General features: G+C 36.7%; 1 long non-coding RNA gene across 1 annotated transcript in view; it reads left to right on the top strand.

The window, feature by feature from the left end:
• Positions 1 to 9107: 9107 nt before the first annotated feature.
• Positions 9108 to 27208, top strand: part of LOC114023179 — a 56420-nt gene continuing 38319 nt past the window's right edge. The window contains exon 1 of the long non-coding RNA XR_003566757.1: positions 9108 to 9162. This is a non-coding gene — a long non-coding RNA (uncharacterized LOC114023179). The remainder of the gene's footprint in view (positions 9163 to 27208) is intronic.

The raw sequence follows: 27208 nt of genomic DNA, 5'->3' as shown, positions 1-27208 counted from the left end.
CTCTGACCAAACAGCAAATTTAAAATTCTAAAATGTAAATCTGACCACATCATTCCCTTACTCAAACATTTTCAATAGCTCTCCGTTGCCTCTACACTAGCATACAAAAGCCTCAGCATGGCATGGAAGGGCCTTTACAATATGGCTCACAAGTATCTTCCAGCCTTTTTTCATGTAGATCTCCTTCACATACTCTCATTTCACTTAAACTAGCCTAGTAGAAGTTTCCTACACACAATATACCAATTCCCATCTCTGTGCTTTTGTAAAGATGGTTCCCTATATCTGGAATTCAATTCTTCACTTCTACCTCTTAGAATCCCTAGCTTTCTTCAAAGCTTAGCTAAAATACCACTTCCTACACAAAGCTTTTCCTGATTCCCTCTTTGTTAGTTTTCTCTCACTTTTGATAAAATGTTGCATAACTTTAATTTTGGGGAGGTGGGGGAGAAGGGAAGAAGAGCTCAGACCAAATTTGTGTTATTTTGTTGTTGTTTAGTCATTTTTCAGTCATGCCCAATTCTTTGTGACTCCATTTGGAGTTTTCTTGGCAAAGATATTGGAGTGGTTTGCCATTTCCTTCTCTAGCTCATTTTATAGATGAGAAAATTGAGGCAAACAAGGTTAAGTGACTTGCCCAGGATCACACAGCTAGTCTGAGGCCAGATTTGAACTCAGGTTCTCCTGGTTCCAAGCCTGGCACTCTATCCACTGTGCCATCTAGCTACCACTGTTACAGGGAATAGTTCATGGAAAAATAACAAAACAAAAAAACAAAAACAAAAACAAAAACGGAAACCCTTTCTACCAATGTAGATTGGTAACTATTCTGCAACCCCTAGTCTTTCTAGTTTTAGAAAGTTCTCTGGCTTCACAGAGAGGCTAACTTGCCCAAAGTTAATTAGCCAATATGTATCAGAGGTGGGATTTGACCCAGATCTTCTTCCTAACTTTGAAGTGAACTCTCTTTTCACTATATTATTTTGAATATGCTTTGCAAGCATCTGTGTAAATGTAGTTTTGTAAGCAGGAAGTACACTTCTTGAGATCAGAGACTGTTCCGTTTTTGTCTTTGATCCCCAGGACATAGATTTCCATGAACAAAATGGGAATTTAATATATTTCTGTTTAATTGAATGGAACTGAAGCATTTTTAAGACATCAGCTCATTTGCTTCCTTTTTCATCTCTATAAATCTTTATGAGGATGATTTACACATAGGTCAAATATATCCATGATGAAAATAGAAGACTGGAGTAGGTTGGCTTTCATGAATAATGCAAATGAATTAACACATATAAAGCGCTTTGCAAACTTTAAAGATCTACAAAATGCTACTTATTCTTCTTGTCATTCTCATTCAAATGCTTAGCACTGTGCATGACTTGCAGTAGGGGTTTAATAAATGCTAGTTGATTGACTGACTACAGTAGATCACCTGGTCTGGTGGTCAGTCACAGAACTGATTGTGAGATATAGGTAAAAAAGGGGGCAAGTTTATTTGGTACATAGATGATAGATAGATAGAGAGATAGATATAGATATTTAATATTGATTGATTGAAAAAAGGTATTGAACTGGTAAAGCAAAGTATATTTTTAAAATCCCTTTCCCAACATGGCATCTTCCATGTATATGTTAAGATTATACATGATTTCTTGATAGGTGCAGCCAAAGGAAAAAAAAAAAAGCTTTATTTAGTGACCCTCTGTTTATCGACATCATTGTTCAATAGAGGTGTTCACCATTGTCCTAGAAGATCTTATATGCAGAAGCTAAAGAGAAGAACTTCTGTTTGATGAGGGTCTTCATGTGTTCCTTTTGGAAGGTAACATTATTTCAAGTAGCACAATTTCCTCAATGAGATTTGGGACAACTCAAAAGGGACTGGTCCAATAATTCACAAAGGAAGAGCCCTGCATATGAATAATTGATGAGTAGTCTGTGACAGGCCACTGAGTTAGCACACATAGCTTATACAGGTATCCCAGACTGAAAAGGAGACGAGCCTAGATTTGAATGGAAGGAAATGAGCAGGCTAGATTGCATTTAGGAAATTGTTCAAAGTTGTGCTCCTGGACACAAAAATCATATCTTTTTAACACCGGTATTCTTATATTGAAGCTATGTGGTATACCAGATAGACAGCAGGCCTTGGAGCTGGAAATGAATGAATAAATGAAGCAAAGCATTTAATACAAAGAGTTGTGCTAAAGTTTGGAAAAAGCAAGACAATTCCCTGCTCTCAAGAAGCTTACATTCTAACGGGGGAGAAAACACATGTATGAGGTTTCAGCTTCCCATCAGATGGTAAAGCCCTGTGATCCTTTGGATGTAGCCTCAAAGTAGCATAATGCATCTTTTTAATGTCATTTCCATTAAGACCATATCAGTATCTGGTGTTGAACCAGTTGATAGCGCCAAGGATTTTGATGGTGAGAAGTTTATCTTTCCAGGCTTTAGCAGTTGTGGTTGTTGAAGAAGTGAAGGCTGCTGCACTGACTGAGAAAGATGACAGGTTGCACCTCCACAAAGGTTGCTTTCTTGAACTATAATTGAAAGCAGGTCCAATGGCGTGAGAGATACTACTATTTTCAAGAATTTTGGCCTCAGGATCCTGGACTTTCTCCACCAGAGTTTGAGTAGCAGTGGTGGTCAAGGTGGTTTGATCTCCTGACACATACAACCTCCTGCCTCTCCCTCAGGATCCCTTGCTGACTCAAATTGCCTGGCTTCCCTGGCCCATCAGCAACAGTTGGTTGGCTATTGGTGGCGATGGTGGTGGTGGGCCGATTCTCCACAAGGGTTGTACTCTTGAATAATGGCTGTAAAGAACTGAGCTTAAATGATGATTATTTTAAAATTTCATTCACTTCAGTGAGAGGAAGTAGTGGACTAGGAATAAGGAACTAGTCTTGAGCCCAGAACAATCCAAGTTCAAGTTTGAGCTCTGTTATATACTGGCTGTGTGACACTGCTAGTGTCAGAATTATGGTGGTGTAGTGAATAGGAAGCTGGCCTTGGAACCACAAAGAGATGAATTCTAGCCCTACTTCTGACATTTCTGGGCAAGTCATTTAACCACTCAGTGATTTAGTCAACTTTCTAGGACGACAAGTTCCAGCTAAGATGGTGACCAGCTTTGATAGCAGTAGTTTCCTCATCTTGCACTTCCCTATACCAATGGAATATTAGGTCTAGTACCTATCTTATCCTTCTGTTAGTGCTATGTGGATGTGAATAAAAACACAACCACACCCAATCTCTCAACAGGCATTTATTAATATTCTCTGAAGAATCAAAACTGTGGGCCACACAAGGAGCAACAGAGAGGCACAGAGAGATGGAATGGGCTACAGTTTATTACAAATAATAATGTGAGCATTAGGAGCTCTGTTAAAGATAATATCCATGTTTTTCATGACTACACATATATAACATACATGGAATTCCTTGCCTTCTCAATGAGGGGGTGTTGAGAGGGAGAAAGGGAGAGAATTTGGAACTCAAAATTTTATAAATTAATGTTAAAAATTGTATTTACATGTAACTGGAGAAAAAATAAAATACTAAATAAAAATATGGAAAAAAATAATATCCAAGAAATGTATAATCAGAAAAGGAAGTTGTCTAGTCAAGAGAGTGAGATTTAACAGATAACCTGAATGCTCCCCTGGAATCCACAGGATATTAGATAACCTCGAGGAAGGTCCTCATTACATTTGGGATAGATCCCCTAAGACAATTTCATGAGGAGTAAGAAAGCATGAACAGGTTTGCAGTCTGCACTAAAGGAGGTCTTGCTCATATTAATGAGATCACAGATCTATTAATAAATAGTCCTGGCTAAAACTCATTCTTTTGATTAAAGTTACTGTTTTGAAAGTACAATGGGAGGGCCAAGGTTTAAGCTTCTTTTTTTTTTCCTAGTTCTAAGTTCTGCTATATACATTTTGATATACATGGAATTTTTCTTTACATCTCTGATCTTCAGGTATATGACTAGCAGTGGGATCTCTGTGTCAGTGGGTATTGAGTGACATTTTACTCAGCATATTTCCCCCCCAAGTGATTGGACCAATTCACAACTTTATTAATTACACAATTACTAATTACACAACTTTACTAATTACACAACTTTTCATTAATCTGTGTGTCTATTTTTCCATAACCCTTTCAACATTGACAATCTCCCTTTTTTTGTCATCTTTGCAGGACACTTTTTCCTCAGTAAAAGACATTTCTCCAGCACCTCTATGGAGGACATATAGAAAAGAAGAAAAACATAGGATAGGACCCAAAAGAATGGAGAGATTGTGATCTCTGTTAGCAGAAAGATGGAAGACCCGCAAATAATACCAAAGTAAGGCTTGGTATAGATGAAGGGAAAAACAGCAGAGTGGTACTTATATAAGTGGAATAGACTTAACCTTCCCACAATGTTATGTGGATTTCCTCCTACTGTGCCAGATGTGCTTTCCCCCTTAAACTTTGGGCTTCAGCTGCTCTGTTCAGTGAATTTTCCTCCTTCAGAAAATGAACAAGAGGGCACAGTATCTAATGAATACCTCTTACCTTAGGTTTCATGTTTTAAAACTCATTGGTCACATAAAAAAGAAGTACAGAAACAGAAAGAGATTAATTCTTTTTGTGCTCACTTTTCTCTTCCCCTGCCAGCCCTTGCAAATACAGGAAGAATGACTGCATCTCTTTGTATGAAGAGATGAATAATTCCGGAAAGTTAACCACGCCTCAGAGGGACCAAGCAAGTTCCAGTTAACTAAGTGAAAGGTAAAGTTATGAGAACAAGCCCAGAGTGTAGGTGGAAAGTCAACTGTTAGCTTGGAAACAGAATGGATTATTTTGGCTAGGCTCCTCCTGAGGTTTAAATACCTACTGATTGAAAGCAAATTGAACATTAAGAAAAAGCTGGAGTGACTACAGAGAAGTAAACAAACAAGCAGTGACCGCCCCCCCCCCAAAACTGGTGCCTGTGGAATTCAAACCTCTTGTTGTCTTTCCCCAAATGTTGAAAGAGAATAAATATTGCTCTTTGTGCAATATTATTTTCAGTTTCTTGGACTTCAGTAAATAAACTGGTTATTGGAGAAGGTATATGCCACTGACTCAGGGAAGGTGCACCCAAAAAGCAAGAGGGAGAAAGGAAAATGGGACAAAATATAAAAGGTTATTTTTGTTTTTGTTGTTACTTTCACAGGAAATGTTCAGTGGGTTTTCTGGTCAAATTTAGTAAGTCTACATGCACTGTATAGGATGCAAAGCAAAACAGAACAGAAGTGATTACAAATCACTGTTCATTGGGCAGGGAATTTTCATTTCATACATCATTCACAACTGGATACAGTAATTCCACAAGGACATTACTTATTCTTAACACACACATACAAAAGTAGAAAAGGGAAAAACAAAAATGTGGCTGTTATGATGACTTGGGTGCACTGCACATGGATCTCATTTCATTCCCACCACATTCCACAGGGTGTGTTATTCGCCAAGTTACATGTGGTTCATTCAATAAGTACATATTTATTTCCGATTTAATGTTATAGAATTAAGTTCTACTCTTGCTCTGTCATCCTAAGATTCTGTTTGAAGTTTAAGTTGTATACTTTTTTACCTTTATACAAATACTCAAATGGATCTGTGACTTCATTGATGTGGGTACTCTCTCCAATGGTACAGATTACAATCTATTTCCCAGCTGTTCCAGCTCTTATCCAGGTCTTCCAAAAAATCTTTCCCAGTTTGCCTACCCAACATTCTTGAGTCCTTCTTAATGTTGAAGAAGAAAAAACACAAGGCTTTTATACATCATGATGTGCTCTTGACACATTGGATCATAGGGTCACAGATGTAAAGTGAAGCCTGCACAAAAGGAATGGACACCAGGTGTCCCCATCAGATTTCCTTTTTCTGTGACAAATTATTTCCCCTTGGATTGGGAGTATGGACCACATCTTTCAGTTCATTTCCCCCTTCTGAAAATGAAAAGAGGATGGAATCCACTGAATAATCCTTACCTTTGGCTTACTGTTTAAAAACCCATTGTTCAGATATAGACAAATTAAATAAAATGTTAGTTATTATGTGTTGACTTTCTTATCTGTCGCCTCTAAATAAATCAATATCACCATTACCAAATGTTACATTCTATCTAGTGATGCCCCCTTATTTTACAGCTCATTTTACAGCTAAGGCTTAGAAAGGTTTTTTTGTTTGTTTGTTTGTTTTGTTTTGTTTTGTTGGGTTTTTTTTTTCCTTATCTAAGTTCACACAGGTAGCAGTAGCAAAGCTGAGATTTGAACTTAGGCCTTTTGATTCCACATTTCATGTTCTTTCCACAATCTTACCTTTCTTCTGACTATTCTATCTTCCTTTTCTTGACACCCATTTCTGATACATTTTATAACATTTTTCTACATGAAGCAAATAGCATCATATCAAAGGGCAGATAGTTGGTGTAGGGGGTAGAACACTGGGCCTCAATTCAGGAAGACTTGAATTCAAATCTGGCCTCAGACACTTACTAGCTGTGTGACCTTAAGCTTGTCTTATCATTATTATTGCTATTATTATTATTATTATTATTATTAGTAGTAGTAGTAGTAGTAGTAGAAGTAGCTGTATGGTTTGCCCTTCATTCATGAAGAGGACCATGACATCAAGAAGATGATGCTATGACTTGGAAGTCAATTGATTTAAGTGAGGGAAGGCTGTGCAAAGTGACCAGCCTCACTCTCTCCTCTGGAACCATCTGGGTCCTGTGGCCAGATATAGATCAGAACAACTGGAGATGGCCTGGGATGCAGCAGTATTAAGAGGATCAAAGCTCAAAAACTATTTCATTATATAAACTTGATAACTGTTCAACTTGTGTGTCTAGCCTGTATTTATCATAGGTACTGAAAACAACTTATCCAGGTAAAAATGGCCTTTCAAGTAAGTAGGATAAGTAACCACTTGGTTTGATATCAGGGGAACTGAGATCTCACAATTTACCTTTGCCTAGCCTACTTGTTTGCTCCAACCTCAAGTCCTTTATTATCCTTTAAAATACAAATGTCCTCTTTATGAGCAATCTCTTATCTTAGTTTGAAGGAGCTAATCAGAAGCTTTTCCCAAAGTAGCATATAAAGGAGCATATAAAGTAAGTACCATGTCACTGGTGTTGCAAAGGGTGTGAGGAGTCTCTGACGGAGTAAATGAAGAGAAAAAAGACCAGGAACACCCAAATTAAGCTTTACTTACAAGATTTTAATCAGGACAACCCAACTTTTACCTCACTCTCCTCTCAGATCTTTTAGTACTCTTCCAGTTTCACAGGACTAGAGACACAGCTGTTACTTATAATGAATTATCATTTTTTCTCTTATGTTGTCCTTTCCAAAAGGATTCTGTCCACTCAGAAAGCATGTTGTTTACAAGATTATGGAATAAAAGAGTTGGAAGGAACCTCAGAGACTTTTTCATCCAACTTATACCTCAATAATAATTAACTGTACACCATATCTAATCAGTGGTCATCCCGGCTTAGCTTAAAGACTTCTATTGAATTTAGCCCATTCCACATTTGGATAGCTCAAATGCTTAAAAAGTTTCTCTTTATACACAGCCTCAAGCTGTTCTTCGGAAACATCTAACCATTGTACAATCTTTGATACTAAGCAGAACAGTCTAATCACTCTTTGATGTTACCACTTTTTTCTATTTTTTCTATTCCAAACAGTATTGTTTCAAGGTTCTTCACCATCCTGGTTATAGTTCTCTGGATATTCTATAGATTTGGATGTCATTCCTAAAATGTATTTCCTAGACTTGAACAAGATATAGGAGCTGTGGTTGAACCAAAGCTGGCTATACTAAGAAAACCACCACCTATATTAATATAACCTAAGATTGTTAGCTTTTTTGTTTGCTACACAACACATATGGAGACAAATTGCTCTCTAACCATGTCTATTCCAGCAATTGTGAATAGTAATTATGAAGTTTATTTTTTGAACCCAAGAATAATATTTTATATTTATTTATCCTTGTCATTATATATTGTTCAGCTCAATATTCTAGTCTATTAAGATCTTTTTTTGAATTGTGACTCTTTCATTTACTATTTAAGTTAGGTTTCCTAGCTTTGTGTCATCTTCATATTTGATAAACATGTTATTATACATTTGTTTAAGTTATTTATAAACATGTTAATGAGCACAGGGACAAATATAGTTTCCTGGGTCATCCCACTGGTACCTCCCTTACAAATTAACCTAGAACCATTCATGATTACTCTTTGCATCAGCCTTCAGCTAGTTCTAAATCTATTTCTCTTTATAATTTTCTGGCTTAGATCTCTCCAGTTTCTATGACAGAATTTATTAAATGAGCTTCTAAAACCTCATCAGATACCTCTATGACTTTCCTTTGAACTTTTAATCTGTTAAATCTGTCAGAATAGGAAATGAGTTTAGTCTGGTATGCCTTCTTGAAGAAGCTGTGCTGGTTCTTTATAATATTCACTCCCCCTTTTCTATATGTTCATAGGCTGTCGCTTTAATAATATATTCTAAAATATTTTGAGAATCAAAGCCAAGCATTCTCATCTATAATTTAGAGTATAGTTTTCTCTATTTTTTTAAAAAACAAAAATATTCACATTTCTCTAGTACCAAAATATACTCTTTTTTAGTTTGTTTGCTTTTTTACTTCTATGTATTTTTCTAGGACTGTAATAATTCTGTACACATTCCGTCTTTAAAATCAATTGATTTAGCCAATGAAGATCTCAGGTTCTCTTCCAGTTTTGCTATCTTTTGGTTTCATTCTGATAGTCTTTCTTCCATTTTTAGATTTTTTGAGTTCTGAATTTGCTAGTTTCCTTTTTTCAAAATCGGCTTTTTCATTGCTTTGGGAAGTTTAGCCATCATGTCTTCTAAATGATCTATTCTGTTTTTTTTTTAAATTCTTCTTTGAAAGCTCTAATTTCTGTCCCAATTTCCATCTTTATTTCTTCCTTTGTTATTTTTTCTTTTTTTTTTTTGAGTTTCAAAGTAACTCTAGAAGTTTTGGAGGTTGTTCCATTTTAATTTTATTTAGTTTTATTTTTTGTGCATGGCTTTCTTGTTGAAGTTATTGAATTGAGGGGGGCAGGTAAGTTAAATTGACAAATTCTTTCCTTTTTTTCCTATTTGCTTTTAATTTTATTACTTTACTTCATTTGGTTCTTCTTTTACTATTTTATCATTTGTCTAGATCAGGAAATTACCTCAGAAGCCATTTAATCTAAAATTATATTACAGATAAGGAAACTGACAAATAGGCAAGTTAAATGATTTTTATAAGGCCATACAGATAATAGGTTGCACAGGCAGGATTGGAACCTGGGTCCTAGGATTCTGTACTGAATATATTTTCCACTGTTTCATGATGAGAGACAATGTGATATAGTGGAAAAAATATCAGATTTGAAATCAGAGTACCTGGGTCAAGGCTTGACTTTGCCACTTTCTATCTCTGTGGAAATGGGCAAATGACTTTACCTCTCTCCTCTCAGTTTCTTCATCTGCCAAATGAAGAGGATGGAAGAAATGGTTTTGAAGGTCCTTCTATCTCTAAGTCTATAACATATTCTTTCAGACATCTTGCTCTCAACTCTTTTTTTTTTTTTTTTGGTGAGGCAATTGGGGTTAAGTGCTTTGCCCAGAGTCATACAGCTAGTGTTATGTGTCTGAGGCTAGATTTGAACACAGGTCCTCCTGACTCCAGAGCCAGTGCTCTATTTACTGTGCCACCTAGCTGCCCCTTCAACTCTTGATTAATGCTAAAATGCTTTTCAAAAATTGAATTCACCATTATTAAAGATGGAAATGGACATGGGACTAATGAGGTTACATAGTTTGGGTCACAAAAACTGGCATTTGGGGAACTTAAGAAAAAGGCAGCTTTTATATGGTGTATTCAATTCTTATAGCAAATATTTCAATAGAGGAACTTAATTTCACTGTTAAAGCTATTCTCTTATAGAAATTGTACAACAGTGCATATTCAAATAAATAAAGCCACAAGCTCATTTGACCAGTACTCAATAATAATCACAATACTTTACATACATAAATACATACATACATACATAAAATATGCTTTTCATAGAGTTATTATTGGGAAAGAGTCTGTGTGTGTGTGTGTGTGTGTATGTGTAGGGCTTCAAGTTCTACCTTATATAAATAATACCCTATATGTCTACATATATTTCATAGAATTATTGTTTGAGAAAGTATATGTATATATGTATTGTTCAGTTATTTGAGTCATATCTGACTCTTTGATACCTCATTTGAAGTTTTCTTGGCAAGGATCCTGGAACAGTTTGCCTTTTCCTTGTTCAGCTCATTTTACAGATGAGAAATTGAGGCACACATGGTTAAGTGACTTGTTCGGGGTCACATAGCTAGCAAGTATCTGAAGCTGTGTTCAAACTCATGAAGATGAATCTTCCTGGCTTCATGCTCAGCACTCTGTCCACTGTGCCACCTAGACCAAGACACACAGATACAGACACAGATACATGCATGTGCATGTGCTTGTGCATGTGTGTGTATGTATATATACAAAGAGAAAGAGAGAGCTTTAAGGTTTACCTTCCCAAACAAGAACTATGAAATGCATATATACATAAATATATGCATATAATATGCATTTCAAAGGGTTATTAGTGGGAAATGTACAAAAGCTTTATATATGTATGTACTATATGTGTATGTATATGTACAGCACTTTAAGGTTTATCTTAAATAAATGAAATTAAATATAATAGATGTATATTATATATATATTGTATACACACATGTATATGCATATGTAAAGCTTTAGCTTTCCCAACAATAACCTTATGAAATGCATAGATATAGCTATAGATACAGCTACAAATTTAGATACACACATACATTTATAGTGCTTTAAGGTTTAACTTTCCTCACAATTTAATGGGCTATTATTGGAAAAGGTAAACCTTAAAACACTGTATATACGTGTATTATTGTTGAAATATTATTTAATTTTATATACACATGTGTATATGATATATATGTGTATACAGAGACAGAGAGAGAGGAATTGAGAGAGGAGAGAGTATATATATATATATATATGTGTGTGTGTGTGTGTGTGTGTGTATATATATATATATATATATATATAATGCATGTACATATAGGTGTTTTATCCCTATTTTAAAAACAAAGAAATAGGTCTAGGGAAGCAAAGTGTCCCAGGTAACACAATGAGTAGGTGTCAGGACTAGGACTGAATATCACTTCTGACATCATAGTGATAAAGAGGCACACATTTTTAAATGTGAGCAGAAGCAGAGACACCATTTTGTCTAGACAATTGAAACTAAACATAAAGACTATTTTTTGGTATATTACAAAGGGCCTCAATGCTCTGTAGGATGGTCAAACTAACCCCACGGAGCCTAAGATCACAGTAGTTAGTGTAAGAGGCAGCAGGCCAGGGGCCACTTGGAGGCAGGAAGGCCTCAGCTAGAATTCTCCTCACATGCTTATTAGCTTCATGATCTTTGGCAAGTCACTTAATCTAGCTCAGGCTCAGTATCCTTAGTGTAAAATGGGGATAATAATAGAATCTCTCTCACAAGGTTATGTGAGAATCAAATGAGAGAGTAGATGTGAAGTATTTTAGAGTACAAATTAAATGTGGTATAAATGTCAGCTATTAGTATTAGTATCTCAGTGTAGATGGACAAATGTTAAAGAATTTGTTTTAGTCTGCCTTTCAAAGTCCAAAAGAATTTCTTAAGTCAACATCCACCTTAGCTACTTTGTATAGTGGAAAATGCATTGAGAAATTATTGGGAATAAGTTTTTGTCCTCAATGTGCAACATGGTGTCTTCCAATCAGGCCAATGATATAATGGAGCAGAAATGTGTTTAGATTTAGGTGATATTTCTGATTATTAAATTAGGTTTTAAAGGACAGGTAGGGTTTGCTGAGGAGATGGAATTAAGCTCAGGTTTCCCAAATACCAATGCAGTGTTCTTCCCAACAATTTACACTGTCTCTCTGTGGTATATTTACTTTAAAAAAGACCTTAAGTTATCCAGGAGTAAGAAATGTATGGACCAACTTGTATTCTTATTTAAAATCGACGCCTACAGCCCCGCAGCGTGTCAGAGTAAATAGCTGAACCAGGTTGGCTAAAAAGTTCCAAGGCCTCTTCATGTGCCCCCTCCCCTCTTCCCCCCTCCTTTCCTTCTCTTCCATTCTGAGGTTTCCTAATCACACATCTTATGGCTGTTGGCATTGTTCTGGGGAAGAAGATCTGAGGGAAGTAAATTTCATGTTTTTCAACCTATCAATCAATGAAAAGCAGTATTTTAGCAAGGAAATTCCATGGGGAACAAGTCTGCATTTACAAGTTCAGTGACCTCGCCAAGTTGCCTCAAAAAACAGCAGTACATCAATCTAAATCTTAGGGAAGATGAATAAACTACCCTTTTATGCTGTATACTCTTCCACCAGAAGCTCAGAGGCAGAGAAGAAGTTAGGGGAGGAAAGCATTTAATCACACTGAATAAATACTTCACTACCTGTAGTCTCTTTTCTCTCCCTTTCCTTCTCCTTCTCTCTTATTCTCATTAGCCCCTGTAACTTTTTTTTGGAAGGATGCAGGGTACCTGACTCTGAGCTACCTCTGAAAGCCAGGACAAAGTGCCCCATATTTACAACTGTGGTTTCTACAGAATGTTCCTCATGCCAATTGCTTGCCGGAATGGGAGGAGATCCATTGGAGTGAGCCGACTGAATATTTAAGAAGTGTTTCTGTTTTCCTTTCATGCCTCCCTGTTTCTCTTTGTCCTTCACACTCTGGCAGGGAATGTTGAACGAGATAATACTGTAAGTAACCCCAAGCAGTCATTTTTCAAACCATGTCTTCCAATTACTAAACATACACCCTCCTGTCTTGTGATGATTTCTTATAACCTAGTTACCTGATAATGAATTGCATAGAGGTATTGAAGGGGGTACTGGAATATCTAGGTTTCACTGTCAAGCAGAAATGGCAGCTGAGTTGTGAAGGGCTCAGCAAGCGGTTCTCCAAACTACTCAGTTCCTAATGCCATCTTCTATGGCCTATTTGTTGTTTTCATTTAAACCAAAATACTGACAACCCAGCAAACCTCTGCACACAAAGTTACTTAAAGGACTTTAAGAAAACGTATAGCCATTTCCTAGTTACAGGCAAGCTGGTGATGGTGCAGAGGAAGGGTTCTTTTTAATTGTGCCTCAGGATTGTTGTTGTAAATGTGGGAAATTGCAAAACCTTATTATTTTTGGTTTGCACAACCAGCTTACTGGAGCATTCAAGGGAAAGTTGCTCTTTCTGGGCCATTGTGGTTAATGTTCTATTCCTTACTTATGTCAAAATCTTCTATCTAAAGTTAAATTGGAAGCGCATAGGCAGCTTTGTGAGATCCCAAGTACCCTAGCTTTAAATGTTCCATATGTCTGAGCCAGATGAATAATTGTCCATCAGCCTATGGTTCATTAGGGACCACAAATCAGTTGAGTGGGAGGTATTTCATGGGAAGCTCTACAAACCATAGTTTTGCTAGATTCCTGATGAATAGAGCAGCCTAGGATAAGAAGCTTTTATCTAGGGGTTCCAAGGTAGTTAGGCTAGTGACAGCTATGGATTGTAAAGCTAATTGGGTGAATAAGGAAAAGAGGTAGCAATAAGATCTGGACATAGAAGGAGATATTCCTTAGGCGCTTATTGGCTGGTAGAAAGCTTGACCGGAAGGTTGATCTATAAATGAAAGGCACTAAGGAATTAAGCCTAAAGAAACATTCTCCATAGGGGGGAAAAAAACAAAACCAGCAATAAATCTTGCAGCTGTGATTTAGAATTCTTCTGAGGTAAAGGGACCATTTATGCTATATTTGATTTCTAAATTGATTTGATGTTTACTAATGGCTTAATTTTTATAATGTATAGAATTCTAGTGGGAGGGAACAATCCTAGTTGAAACTCATATTAACTAACTTTGTTTTAATTGTAATTTTTAGACAATCTTCTATTTAAAAAACTAAAAGGAGAGCATATTTCCAAATAAGTGTTTTGTTTTGTTTGCCTTTCTCTCATCTCTGCATATGCTGAGAATCAGATTGTATTGGTTTTCTCCTCCTTAGGCCCATTCCAAAAGAGATTTTACCCAGGTCATGCAGATGCAGAAGAAAAACCAGGCAACCACTTTAAAGGTTATGCGACACCAAGAAAAACTATGAAACTACTGAGTCTGGTTAAAAAAAAATCTTGAAGAGAATGCTAAAAAGAGATGATGGAGATCTAAGACAATGGCATGTGCCTATGTTCCTACACTCAGGCCTTGATTCATATACTATGTTGACCTCAGGTGGCAGTGAATGTATACCTGTTCAAACTATAAGGTAGCCAGTCATAATCTAAGAAAATATGTTTTAATTAAATAAATTAAGTGGGGAACTGTAAAGCAAAATCAATATCATTTCACCCCCATGAGAGGATCTCATCAGCTTAAGGTCATATAATGAGTCATTTGTCTATCTTTCCACACTGGGGCAAGAGGCATAAAAGGAGAAGGAGAGGAGAATATTCTCCCAAACACTGCTGAAATGTCCAGTTACCTATTAAGATGCCTCCTATTTAAATGAGCCTATCTATGTCTATATCTATCTATATTTCTATATCTATATCTATATCTAACTCTATATAGTCTAATATGCAAGGTCTTCAGTCTCAGATTACTCTTCTCTCTCAAGTATTTTAATGCAGAGTAATTTGATTGAATTGGGCATCTAGGTGGCACAGTGGATACAGTGCCAAGCCTGAAGTCAGGAAGACTCACCTTCCTGAGTTCAATTCTGACTTTAGACACTTACCAGCTGTGTGACCCTGGGCAAGTCACTTAACCTTGTTTGTCTCGATTTCTTTATCTGTAAAATGAGCTGGAGAAGAAAATGGCAAACCACTCCAGTATCTTTGCCAAGAAAACCCCAAATGGGGTCATGAAGAGTTGGACATGACTGAAAAATGACTCAACAACAATTTGATTGAATTAATATTTTCACTCTGACAGGTCCTGGGGAGCTTGTGAGAAGGACTTAGTAAAACCAAGGCCCAGAGAGAAGAACTGATGAGAATGTAGAAAGATAGCATCAGTCACTGGGGTCTGGGTGGCATTCTGAAAAGAACACTGGATTTGAGCTGGGGGATTGAGTTAGAGATCCTTAGTCTCCTACTGCTTCCTTTTCTCATTGCAGTAGCAATAATGGCTCACCTTTCTATAGCATCTTATATTCTGCTTATAATGACCCTATGGAATAGATAGTACAGATATGATAATGCCCATTTTACAGATAAGGAAAGTGAGGCTTTGGGAGGTTAGAAAACTTGCCTATGACTGCAAGGATAAAGAGTCAGAATAAAGCAGTAGACTTGATGTCAGAGATTATGAGTTTGAATTCTGACTGCTATTTAATAGTTAAGCAGCATCATGGTGCAGTGGAAAGGAAATGGATTTGGGGGTCATAGTTACTGTGTTCAAATCCTAACTCTGCCATTTATTACTTGTAAAACTTTGGGCTAGTGATTTAATTTCCCTGGGCTTCAGTGTCCTCATCTGTAAAATGAGAGGCTTGGACTAAATGGCCTCTTTCCTCTTTCAATCTATGATCATATGAATGGTGTAATTTTACTTTCTAGGCTGTGGTATCCTCATTTTAAAATGAGGGACTTGAGGCACATAATAGAGATTAACTTTAAGGTTACCACAAAGCTCTTAATACCAGAAATCTTTTGGGTCGATATCTAGTATTCTCTCTCTGTCTCTGTCTCCCTGTCCCTGTCCCTCTCCCTCTCTCTCTCTGCCTCTCTTCCTCCCTCCCCCTCCTCCAAATATGCAAAGTCTTCAGTCCTGGATCCTTCAGAGGATGGAACTGGATACCAGTTCCATTCCCATGATAAATCTTAAGATCTTATGGGACAATTAGAATGAATGGCTGATTTGTCTTTCTTTATGTACTCAGTACTTATCACAGTACCTAGCACAAAATAAAGGCATATTGACTGACTGATTTGGGACTGGGGGTAAGGGGAGAGCAAAGGTGCTATATACCATAGGTAGACACCAAAACACACTATCTACTTCATAACTTTTCCTGAAACTATTCATGCACAGAGTGGCCATAGAGGGTCTGTAGAAGGCAATTCAGGCTTTGTTTTCATTCCATTATCCAAGAACATGAATATTGTTTCTCTAATGGGAATCTGGTGAGTCTCTAATGGGGATCTGGTGAGCAGATATCAACATGTTTGACCTTAAACTCCATAAGACCTTAGCTTCCTTGACTAAAAACCACGAGTGTTAAACCTGATGGCATCTGAGATCCTTTTAAGCTCTAAATTTCTAATTCTACATGCAGATTTCATATTCATGAGATTGCTAAAGGTATCTCTGTCCCCATTATTAAAGATTAAGAGTTTACTGATTTTTTCATCATAATTCTAATAAAATAGTATTGTTCTGATATTAGAATTGTTAATTGAATTAGAAAAATTCATCTCATATATTCCAAAATAATACTATTTACACAAAATACAGGATAACTCAAGGAAATACCTTAAGTGGGAACATCCTGGGGCAAATTTATGGAAGGACATGGTCAGGTGTTTCACAGGATGGGTCAACATGGATGAGTTGTACAATATGCATCCCTGGAGACAATAACTACAGCAGTAAGATCATGAATTCATTGGCATTTTGGAATATTGCATTTAAAGCTGTGGCAATAATGCATTATATTGAATATGGAATTGTAGAACCAGAGGGAACTTCAGTATGTCATTGGACGTGTTGTCTTTGCCTCAATGGGTAGTGCCATTCTATTTGCAATATATCTGATGGGGTCATCTTACCTGTTAGAATTTAAAGTTGTTGTTTGAATGTTACTATTCACCTGCAAAACTTTTGCATCTAAATGGGAAAATCTCTGATTTTTCTTTGAAAATTCACACATCTAGGGGGGGAAGAAAGCAAACTATGTGGAACAGTTCTTCCACTGTGAAAAATAGCAAAATTCCACACCTACAACAAATTGCAAATTTTCACATATTTGCTCCAGGCAAACATTTGCAATTTTCACAGCAAATAAGGCTTTTGGCTTCAATAAACTAGTTTTTTTTTCCTTCTTCTTCTTCTGTGAAAATCACCGTTGATATTTTCACAAAACCAGAAAAATGTATGAGGCAAAACTAAAGACAATATGATTTTAGAAATCTAAGCACTGAGAGTCTTTGGGTCCCCTTATACTTGGCTAAAGTTTTTTCAACTATAAATTAGGGATAATAATAGTACCTTCCCTGCAGGATTGTTGTGAGGATCAAATGAGATCATATTTGTAATAAGCACTTAGTGCTCATACAGTGTAAATTCTCTCTCTCTCTCTCTCTGTACCATATATATATATATATATATATGTGTGTGTGTGTGTATGTGTGTGTGTATATATATATACACATATATATGTATATATACATATATATTTATACATATATATGTATATATACATATATATATTTATATGTGTGTATATTTATTCCCTCTCTTTCTTTCCCCTAAAGAAAGTTACTCAGGTAATGATTTGCTCCTGTTTTCTGCAGATTGTATAGGGGCTGATGCAAGTCCCTGTTAGGGAAAAAAATGTGTAAACTGAAGAGATTACACTTATATGATCTTGCATCCAACTCCCTCCAATATTCCTCCTAGCTCTAATGTTCTATGTGTTTATGAATAAAATAATTTGTCAAATTGTTTATTTACAAATGTGTAGGTATAGGCATGAGTCATATATATAGTGATCGCATGTGCCAAGCAGCATTTTTAGGAGCAGAGGGCCTATGAAATGTAACAAACAGAAAGAGGATGTCATAGCTCCAAAAAGTTTGTGATTCACTGTTATAGATATGGCCTTAAGGTTTACTACTACAAGAAAACAGGCAAGATGTTGTCTACAAAAGAAATGAAAGCCAAATTTGAATGACATCCTCCTAAGGCAATAAAGAATACTGGGTCTAGCCCTAATTTCTCTTGATATAAAGTTGCTTCATGGAGAAACGAGTCTGGCATGAACCAAATAATTTTTGTTTTGTAATTTGAAATGTGTTGCGACTTCATTTCAGATAATAAACATAGATTTAAGGATTGGAAGTACTACGTCTCTACTGGAGAGCCAGCATGGCATTTTGGATAGAGGGGTTGATTTTAGAGTCTAGCTGACCTGGTCAAGTCTTGACCCATTCTATCTGGTAACCATGGATAAGTCTTTTCATGTCTGAGTGCTCCCAAGCAACTTCCTAGTAGGGTTCCTTGATTTTTTTGTGTGTGTCATGGACCTTTTCACTGTCTGGTCAAGCCTGTGGACCCTTTCTCAGAACAATTTTTAAATGCATAAAATAAAATAGATGTTATCACAAAGGAAACTAATTATATTGAAATACACTTAGCAATTTTTTTTAAAGTTTACAGAATCAGGTTAAGAACTCTTGTATCTACATCTGCAGAAGAAACTTCGACACAGATGATATGGGCCCTGATGTCTAACCCACCAACATCTCCTCCTCAAGGAGTATGTGTGTGGTAGTGGTGGTGGTAGGGTTGTTTAAGCAGGTATTTTATTTCCATTATTTAAGTTGTGAAGAACCCTACATCCATAGGATATAGATAATTTTCAATATATTTTCAACTGTAATAATAAATGAGGTCTTAGCTATCAGAGCAGAATGTGTGATTTAATATTCTATACCTATTTGAATCATAGATTCAGGGCTTAAAAGGATCTTAGATTAGAAGGCATATAGTACAAATCCCTTTATTTTACAGGTGGCTAAAGGAGGATCAGACAGATTGTCTCTTACCTGAGATCACATGGGTAGTGAGTGATAGAGACATGACTTGGTCACAAGTTGCCTCTCTCCAAATCCAGTGCTCCATAGTGATGCGTTTGTTTCCCTATGTCTTATTTTTATTTCATATGAAATATAATTTGAACCTGGATGATTAAAATGGGCTACCTGAACACCAACAGATATTGGAGTAATCCAGAATGTTAGGTATTTTAATGCTACCAGGCAGAGTCTATATTCAAAACTGATGTCCTTTGTCATTGTGTGTCCTCAGGAGCCATATCTCATAGAGGGGCTTGTCCTTCTGTTAACAGGGGACTTTTATTTACATGAACATCATAACCTACCCGAATAGGTTCGAGGTAGTTCTTCTTTATATCAATCAATCAATAAACATTTATTAAGTGTCTACTATGTTCCTGACACTGTGCTAAGTGCTAAGATTACAAAGAAGCAAAAGACAGTCCCTGCCCTCAAGGAATTTACGGTCTAATGGGGGAGACAACGTACAAACAAAAATATACAAAGCAAGTTATATACAGGATAAATAGGAAATAATTAACAGAGGGAAAGCATGAGAATTAAGGAGGGTTGGAGAAGGCCTCCTGTAGAAAGTGGAGTTTTAGTTAGAACTTAAAGGAAGTCAGAGAAGTCAATAGTTGGAGTGGAAGAGGGAGAACATTCTAGGCATAGGGGACAGCCAGAGAAAGTGCCCAGAGCTGAGTGATGGAGTGTCTTATTTAAGGAACAGCCAAGAGTACAGTGTCACTGGACTGAATATTACAAATGGAGAGTAAAGTGTAAGAAGAGTAGAAAGGTAGGAGGGGGCTAGGCTAAGAAGAACTTTGAATACCAAACAGAGCATTTTGTATTTGTCCCTGGAGGCAACAGAAAGCCAGTGGATTTTATTAAGTGGTGTGTGTGTGTGTGTGTGTGAGAGAGAGAGAGAGAGAGAGAGATTATCCATTGCCTTTATAAATCAGGGTATGTAACTTGAATTTCCTGAGTACTGGTATCCTGAGAAATTGGTATCATTTAGTTGGAAAAATAATAGTACATTGATTTTTATGCTCTGGCATAAAAAAATTATAAAACTTGAAATCACAAGTATTCAAGTTCAATCTTGAATCTCCATAGTGAATGCATCTGTAAATAATAACAATTCTTTACTCAAGCAGTCTACAGCTTACAGACTAGTGATATTTCAACAGTTCACTTACAAATCAGTTATTTGAAACTTGGAAAACACTTTCCCTTGGAAACAATACTCAGTAATCTGTTTAGTTTTCTAGCCCAAACCACCAAAAGAGTAAAAGCAAGCCAACAAGCATTTATTAAACATTTACTATAGACCAGGAACTGTGAGCTAAGTGATGGGATACAAATACAAGGAAAAAAAATCTAGTCCCTGCCCTCAAAAATACTGCATTCTAATGGCAGAAGACAAACCACAAAAGGAAGCTAAAAAAGAGGGGGACCTAAATCAAGGTAGGGTTCTGGTGCTGAATTTGAAATCTAGAGAATCAGAAGCAGTGCTGGGAGGGGAATGGTTGGTTGCCCTGGGGCCCTCTCCAAAATGAATAGGAAAAAAATCAATGGGGAAAAAATCAACAAACAAAATGGACCTGAAAGTAGTATACTACTATGTGAATAGACCTAAAAACATGTTTCTATGAAATCATACATTTAATGTTCCATTTTGGTACACTAAGTATACCCTTCCCTATCACAGTAGAATTGGGAATTCCTATTTTCTTTACCTTTCCTAGATAATAGGAATAGGAACTCCCTTAGCTGTGAGCTCTTTGTGGTAGCTTCTCTGGATATATTGGAAAGTCTGAAAGATGGGGAACGTGAGTGATAAAAGAAAACAGAAGCTGCTGTAGAGGTCCAAGGTCTTTTAATGGTATAATAGCCAACCTCAAAATACTTCTTAATTCTTGACACTTCCTTGATCATTCTCTCTCTCTCTCTCTCTCTCTCTCTCTCTCTCTCTCTCTCTCTCTCACTCTCTCTCCCCCTCCCTCCCTTCCTCCCTTCCTCTCCCCCTCCCCCCCTCTCCTCTCATTGAGGGGAGAAAAGAGGCCAAACATTATATTGTTTAGCTTTCATTTTTTTTTCAAAATGCCATTTTTATGCTATTGCTATTTGCATGTACATATATGACAGAAAAGTCATGAAATATATTACTTTCTGAATTGTGGCTTATCAAATAACAGGTAGCTCATATTACTTTTTGCAGGCAAAGGTGTTATCTACAGCTCCACCAATTCATCTCTTGGTGCAACATTTACTGAACACTTACTAAGTATGTAAGCCATATTCTTTCTCTAATGGCTGAATTTCTGGTTAGGTTCCTTTGGTACTGCTGCTTTCCCACTATTGTGAGTGTAGCACACCCTTGGGGTATGTGATGGAGGGACCTTCCTCCCCTCCTCCTCTAACCCTTCATAGCAAGCATATATATCCTCTGAGTGTTTCCTATGGGCCATGAGGATTCATCTAATAGGCTGCTGTGTCAGAACTCTGTAGATATATTGAAAGAGCAGTCTCTACCCCTGTGGTCTTTTTTTTCTTGCTAGCCTTGAAGTGTAAAGACTGATGCTAGAATTTCAGAAGTCTAATAGAAGGGTGTCCTTCATAGCTTCAAGCTATGAGTTCATGGTCTCCTAGGTATATCTGTGCCTTAAACTGAGACGTCTCTTATTTGTATCTTCTCTTCTTTGGTGTAGGGCTTGTGAAAGTTTTCATGGAAAATTATATCTTCCCTTTCCCAGGATCCTGAGAATTGGGGTACATGATACTGTTGTGGCAGAAACAGAGACAGAAGCAGATCAGCTAGGAGGGCATGAGTGACCCAGACAGACAGACAGAGATAGGAAGAAAGACAGACAGATAGACCACTGGGGGAAAAAAAAAGAGAGTACTTGATGTTGACGGGTGTGTACTCCATGAAAGTTAAATGAGAAATGATAATGAATAGCCCTGTTGCAAATATTTCAATGAGGCTTAAATACTAGTAATTGTATTATCGTAATTATTCTGTTTCTTCTTTCCTCAGTTTTCCCTTTTTTCACATCTGATTCATATTTGCCCTCTGCATACTTTTTTTTACTCCCCAAATATTCCCCACCCCCACCATGAGGATCTCTTAAATTAGGGTCAAAAAGAAAATAATCTCCTCAGAAGCTGAGGTATGAGTGGACTTGAAGCACTGAGAGTCTAGTTCTCCTGTTGAGGAGATGGGTAACCCCAGTGAAATTAATTCAGGTCAATCCTTGAGGGTAGGTAAATGGCAGGCAATAGTGAAAGATCCCAGCCCCTGTAACTTCAGCTTAAAGACACCTGGCAAGCCACTATGATAGAGTATTTGTGCTACACACATATCCTTATGTCCTAAAAGTTTTGTGATGCATTTAAAATTTTAATTCTTCTGTAACATGATTGGGATAAGCCCATGGTGGTGTAGTTACCTTGTAATGAATACTTATGCCTCCTACTAGCATGCATACCACACAAATGCCCAATCTAGGAGAGAGAGAGACAGAGACAGACAAGACAGAGAGACAGAGAGAGACAGAGACACAGAGAGACAGACAGAGATAGAGACAGAGAATACAGCAAGAATGACTAGGTGAACTTGGTGTTAGATTGAGACTCCAGGGGTTTAAGTTACTGGTCTGTGGTCACATAGGTCCTAAATGTCTAAGGTGGGATTTCAGCTACCTATCTAGATAGAGCACTGGTAATTTACTTGGAGGCCCTCTTGTAAATGATGCTGTATTACATTTTAATGGAAGTTTGCATATCCAATGGAGGAAGCGAATGTCCTGAAGGGTTGTGTTCACAGAGTAGATGAAACACTGCTCTCTAGTCAGTTATTTTATTTTTTGAGCTTCCATTGTTCAGAGGAATTATACGGACCACTGTGGAGAAGGAAAAAAAAGTGGCATGGACCCTGGTATTAGGAAGCATGCAACCACATGAGGAAAAATGGTGATAGATTAAGAAGGAAAAAGTTGTTTGTTTTTTTTTAAATAGAATTCTATGCAAATAGAAACAATATGTATGGGAATTGAAAGGAAGAAGGATGCAAGAGTAATCAATTATTAAAATTATATGACATAGATTATGTGCTAAGCCCTAGGAAAATTAAAAAAAATAGTTAAAAAAACTGACTTCAAGAGCCTTGCATTCTAATGGAAGACAACATATTATAAGTCAAAGCAAACAAATTGCAGAATTGATAAAAGGTAACCTTAGGATAGGTGTTTTTTCCTTGGAGTCTCATACCTCTTAGCTTTAAAATATTAAAAAAAAATTATAATTGTGTTTAAATATAATTAGGTTTTTTTCCTATGTATCCTATGTAATATATCCTATATCCTATGTAATATATCCTATATCCTATGTAATATATCCTATATCCTATGTAATATATTTTATGCATTTTCAAATATCATTCTGAGAAGTCAGTCAAATATTCAATACCAACTATGTCCTCAAGACACTGCTAAGGGGATACAAAAAGAGGCAAAAGATAGTCCCGGCCCTCAAGGAGCTCACAATCTAATGGAGAAGATAATAAGCAACCAATTGTGTACAAACAAGCTATATGCAGGATAAATAAGACATAAGTAAAAGAAAAGGCACTAAAATTAAGAGGGATAGGGAAAGGCTTCCTTTAGAAGATGAGATTTTCCTGGGATTTCAGGGAGGTCAGGGAATCCAGGAAGCAAAGATGAGGAGGGAGAGAATTCCAGGCATGGGAAACAGAGAAAATGTCACAGGATTCCTCAGACCACTAAAGGGATCCATGGATAACCCCAGTGAAATTAATTCAGGTCAATCCTTGAGGGTAGGTAAATGGCAGGCAATAGTGAAAGATCCCAGCCCCTGTGACTTCAGCTTAAAGACACCTGGCAAGCCACTATGATAGAATATTTGTGCTACACACATATCCTTATGTCCTAAAAGTTTTGTGATGCATTTAAAATTTTAATTCTTCTATAACATGATTGGGATAAGCCCATGGCTTAAAAGTTTAACAACTACAATTCTAGAAGATGACACTAGCAGCTAGGATGTGGAAGAAAGGGAGGAAGAAAGAAGGAAGGGAAGCATGAAGGAAACAAGGAAGGAATGAAGGGAAGGAAAGAGGAAGGGAGGGAGGGATTAATGAAAATCTTTATTAAGCATCTATTATGTATTAGGCTTTTTGGTAAACATTTTACAAATATTATCTCATTTTGAGGCTGGATTTAAGCTCAGATCTTCCTGACTCCAGGCCTAGCAAAGCTCTATTCACTGTGCCATTTAGCTGCCTAGAAACAAAGGAAACACTCCTCAATGGGGAAAAGCTGAGTCAATTGTATTACATGTAGGTAATGTAATATTACTGTGGATATTATGAATGCATAAAAGCATGGGAAACATGAACTAATGAAAACTGAAAGAAATAGAACAAGGAAATCATACATACTATTTTCGGGGGCAGAGGGGAGGGAGAACCATAAATGGAAAGAACAACCAAAAATAAAAACTGAATTCTATGAGACTATGATGGCCTTCATTGGTCCCAATGAGGAAATATATAAAAGGGGACAGTGTGAACTAAGTGTGGAACAGTGCTGGATATAGCATCAGACTTTTTTGATATATTGCCTAGTTTTGTTAAGCTATCTACCCCCACTCTCTCACACATGTACACGTTGTTTATTCTTTGTTATAAGGGATGGTTCTTTGTTATAAGGGATATTATAAGGGAAACACATTGGTAAATATAGGTGACACAAAAAGAAGGAACCTTCCATGGCTTCCATGGAGTATGAGTTAAAGTACAGAGTCTTCGGTTTGGCATTTTAATCACTTTACAATCTGGCTTCTTTCTATCTTTTCAATCCTCCTCCTCCTCCTTCTCTTCTTCTTCTTAAGACTTCTTCTTCTTCTTCTTCTTCTTCTTCTTCTTCTTCTTCTTCTTCTTCTTCTTTTTCTTCTCCTTTTCCTTCTCCTTCTCTCCCTTCTTTTCTTTTTTCATATTGTCTTCATGCACTTTTTGTTCCACCCAAACTAGCATATTTAATCATTCCCAAACTTGACATCCCATTGTCTGTTTCTGTCCATTTGCACAAACTATTGGCCTCAATGCTCGAAATGTGCTCCCTCCTGCCCTCTACCTCTTAACATATCAACCTTCCTTCAAGACCCAGTTCACCTTCTCTCCCCTATGGAAATCTTCTCCCAAAGTCCTTAGTAGTTAGTGCTCGATGTTCTTTATGTCTTCAAGAGATAAAATGTAAGTTCTTTGTGGGCAGGGTCTCCTTTTGACTTTATCTTTGTGTCACCAGTTCTAGTATATGACTTGCACTTAGCTATCATTTGAAGACTACTTATGTTGTATTTTCCTGTAATCTATCCACTAAATAGTGCTATATAAATCCACCCAGGACTACAGTTGGTATTCAAATAATAATGTGGTCCCAAGTTTGCTCTTTTGAGCATAAATATTTTTAAAATATACATGCAATTTTCCATAGAATTTTTCACTTCCTTCTTTCCTTTTTTCTTCTTTCCTTCCCTCCTTTCTTCCCTCCTTTCTTTCTTTCTTTTGTTCTTTCTTTCTTTCTTTCTTTCTTTCTTTCTTTTTTCTTTCTTTCTTTCCTTCTTTCCTTTCTTTCTTTCTTTCCTTCCTTCCTTCTTTCCTTCCTTCCTTCTTTCTTTCTTTCTTCCTTTCTTTCTTTCTTTCTTTCTTTCTTTCTTTCATTCTTTCTTTCTTTCTTTCTTTCTTTCTTTCTTTCTTTCTTTCTTTCTTTCTTTCTTTCTTTCTTTCTTTCCTTCCTTCCTTCTTTCTTTCTTTCCCAGACTGGCACAAAGGCTAGGCATCTGTGTGAATGTCTAAGCCCCTCCATCCATCATGCCCTAAACTGCACTGCCTTTTACTCTGAATGACACTGAAAGGCAGTGTCAATTATGACAAATCATGGAACTTACATCTAATGATACATTTAAAGTCAATTCATTTATCTCTGTGATCATGTAAATGCATTGGAGTTCACCAGGCTTTGCCATGATAGAGCTTTATAGCTACTTTGGAGTCATTTCATTGTATGTATCTATATTGGTACAGCTGCCACTAATGTTTACAAAATCCATGTGGTCTACACATCCTTGGGATATGTTTTCAGAGGTTAATGCTTATGCACAGTAGTTATATTTATTATTGTAGCTATAACAGACCCATAGGAGCCATTACAGCTCAAAAGAGATTGGAGCCTATGGTATCTCCCCATTTTATTCTATTTTCATTTTGCTCTTCTTGGATGGTATCCCCCACCTAGCCACTCCAATAGTGCTTGAATTTAAGCAACAGTGGCAATTTCTAAGTGTTAAAATACCCATATGCCTGCAGGACATTTGTATATGAATGTGTATGTATATATGTGTATATATGTATATATACACACATACATACATATATGCATGTACATATTTATACACACATATTAAAGCATAATATTTCATATCCACAAGAAGTTTAGGATCCCTGTGATAACAAGAGATATTGACACCCAAAATGTGCTTCCCTAGAACCACTATTAGCCAGGTGCTATTATTATTCCCATTTAACAGTTGAGAAAACTGAGACAAGTAAATTATTTGCCTAGGGTCACACAAATAGTCAATGTCTGAGGTTGCATTTGAATTTAGGTCTTTCTAACTCCAGGCCCAGCAATGATTTATCCATTGTACTACCAGCCATTGTCTGAAAACGAAATCGTTGCAAATCAACGGTGAAAGTCTAAATGAGTTGTTTATACTGCCACAACAAAAGATATTTAGACATAAAAAAATTTCCCCTAGAATCACTATTTAAGAATGAAATTTTCAGAAAACCTCTTTGAGACAGAAGTTTATTGGGAAATCATGTTCAGTCTTTTGCATCTTCCCTTTTTTCTTCACTCACTAGTTCAGGCCTTTATCATCTCTCACTTAGACCGCTGCAACAACCTCCTACTTCAGGTGTTTGTAATTTGTTGTAGATGTCATGAATATGAATGAAAAATAGACTATGGTTAGCACTGAGGATACAAGGATAAAAAGCAAGAGTCCCTGAAGGAGCTTGAAACATGATAGGGAAGGTGATACACACACACACACACACACACACACACACACACAATAACTAAATAGAGAGAGAGAGAGAAAGAAAGAGAGAGAGAGAAAGAAAGAAAGAAA

Source organism: Vombatus ursinus, unplaced genomic scaffold (genome assembly GCF_900497805.2).
Source record: "Vombatus ursinus unplaced genomic scaffold, bare-nosed wombat genome assembly UNPS02014816.1, whole genome shotgun sequence".
Taxonomy (NCBI): Eukaryota; Metazoa; Chordata; class Mammalia; order Diprotodontia; family Vombatidae; genus Vombatus; species Vombatus ursinus.
The sequence above is the reverse complement of the archived record's forward strand: the minus strand, read 5'-3'. Positions and strand labels throughout refer to the sequence as shown.